Source organism: Penaeus monodon, chromosome 16 (assembly GCF_015228065.2).
Source record: "Penaeus monodon isolate SGIC_2016 chromosome 16, NSTDA_Pmon_1, whole genome shotgun sequence".
Taxonomy (NCBI): domain Eukaryota; kingdom Metazoa; phylum Arthropoda; class Malacostraca; order Decapoda; family Penaeidae; genus Penaeus; species Penaeus monodon.
Genome location: NC_051401.1, coordinates 43705663 through 43708162, shown reverse-complemented (window position 1 = coordinate 43708162; position 2500 = coordinate 43705663). Strand labels below are relative to the sequence as shown.

At 33.5% G+C, this 2500-nt stretch overlaps 1 protein-coding gene across 1 annotated transcript in view; it reads left to right on the top strand.

Annotated features, from left to right (window-relative positions):
• The first annotated feature begins 2143 nt into the window (after positions 1 to 2143).
• The window catches only part of LOC119582827, an 18784-nt gene continuing 18427 nt past the window's right edge, over positions 2144 to 2500 (top strand). Inside the window, 1 exon segment of the mRNA XM_037931292.1 lies at positions 2144 to 2500. This exon segment is cut by the window's right edge and continues 95 nt beyond it. The gene's annotated coding sequence lies outside the window, so the exon portion shown is untranslated.

Sequence of the window (2500 nt, the reverse complement as noted above, 5' to 3'; positions counted from 1 at the left end):
ACCCCCCCCCTTTCTCTTTATTATATATTTTCTCTTCTCTCTCCCCCCTCCCTCTCTCCCTCCCTCCGTCCCCCCCCCTCTCTCTCTCTATCTTTCTCTTCTCTCCTCTCCTAGCCCCCATAGTTCTCTCCTATGGAGCACAGATGTTTGTAAGGAGTCTCAGGTAAGGGATCATACATACCATCTTTAGATATATGGAGTGGAGTTGGTATTTAGGTTACAGGGCAAATGAACTTCATGTAAAGGTCTTGTCTAGGACACTAAGATACCTGAAAGCTGGATTCAGTGGATAGCCTTAACCCTTCTGTGGTTAGTACCTCAACACTCTGATTTTTCAGCGCCAGGGATGTAGTCACGATAAATTTAAAACTGCATCCAGAGGGTAGCCCATGACCATTCTGTGACTGATATCTTAGGACTCAAAATATCCTAACCAGTGTGCAGTCTGCTTTAAGAGGAGATCAAGACCTGTTTAGGATTAAACTACAAAATGAAAAGGTAATTGGGGCACGTCTGTTTCCCCAAAGGTGAGAAATGAGACAAAAATCTGGAAAGTGGGAGCGTGTTAAGCTTTTGCAATAAATTAAATTATAAATTCTTAAAGAAATAAGATTATATTAAAGACTTCGACCTAATATTATTGAAGGTTTATATCCAAAAGCAAACAAGATATAATGACGTGACTAAAGAGGACATAGCAAATAATATTTCAGTGATAGCTCTCGCAGAAACATGTAAATGAGAAACTGAGGGTGAAGAAATTAAAATCAGCGAATGTAAAAGAAAAGATATAGAAAGGTTAGAACTAGAGGAAGAGTTACTCATTATATATAGTAGCAAATAGGTACTGATATAAAAAGAATGAATTTACACGCAGATCACCTGACTTAACAGAAGCTATTCCAGTGAAGTTCTAAGAAATTCAAAATGCTAGTGACTAAATTTTAGGAAATTAAACTTGGAACTCATCACGCACTGTGGGATGCTCCGATTCACCAAGTTTCTATTATTCAAACAACTGTTTGTGTGGGCGTTTGGTTTTGACAGGGTATTTAGAAGTTGTAGCCAAATGGGATGCTGGCACTCATAGATCAAGCAGTGGTAGTGGTGGAGGTTAAATAGCGAGCCTACAGTAAGTATCAGGCATTAATTTCGTTCAGTGAATATATTATCTATTACTAGATCCCTGAGCTTGTTTTCACTTTTCAATAACTTTGTTTTCTTCTTTTTACTGCTACTATAATGAATTGTTATTAACTGTTATAATAATAATAATAATAATAATAATAATAATAATAAATAATAATTATTATTATTATTATTATCATTATTTTTATTATTATTATTATCAATATTATTGTTATTATCAATATTATTATTATTATTTTATTTTCACTATTATCATTACCATTATCATTATTATTATTGTTATGGTGATGATGATGATCATAATGACAGTGGCATAATAATAATAATAATAATAATAATAATAATAATAATAATAATAATAATAATAATAATAGTGTTTTATTAATTTCTATTTGATATACGTTTGGCTTTGATAGTGAGTGTCAGAGCTGCCTATCGAAAGTGTGTGTTACTGTTTTAGGGGCACTGTATACGGATCCTTTGAGAAAATATTACGTTTTATAAAGATGCTAGGGTAGATGTATTTATGTAAAACGTTTCTTGTGGAGGATACTTTAATTTAAGCATAGTCTTTTTCAGGTTCGACGCTTATTATAGCCATTCGTGAGGATTAGCAACACTGCTCAGGTATTGGGGGTCGTTATAAGCAGCGAACGTATTCAGCAGTTTTAAGCGGTCGTTTTAAGCAGTTCTTGGCCTCGGAGCAAGAATTCTTGACCAGCCGAACCGTTGCTTAAAACGCTGTAATTGTCAAACGTTAATAGGGACGTTTCCCTCCTTGTTTACTGTAGTTTTCTTGTAGATAAACACACATGGCGGCGATCATAAATGTAGAGGGTGCCACGTGAACATGGAAGATACTTGATGTGTAATTTTTTTTTGGCATTATGTAATTGAGATTCATTGGATTAGTAATCTTATTTCATCATTACATTGAATCATTATGAAAGGGTATTCTAAAATGTAAAGATAAGTTGCAGTTAAGTGTTAACTTAGAAATGTGGCATAGTGTGAGAGTAAAGACAAAATCTCCAAGGACCGTCTTTAGACCGATAGATATTTTGGAGTCAAAGATTGTTTTTAGGACAGCGATTAAATTTCCTAATGAAAATTCTGTGACTTCTCATGAATACCGACCCAGGCATTGTTTTTCTTTTTCTTTTCTTTTTTCATTTATATAACCTCTCACTCCAAATCTTAATTAAGCTTTTATATACCGCAATCCCTTTCCTTTTTATCTTTGGATAATGTATACTTTTACATTAATGTATCAGTTTATTTCATATGTTAAACTGTGTATCTCATTTCTGTCGCTTATATTATTAATAATTTCTATAAATCTTTAGCTGAC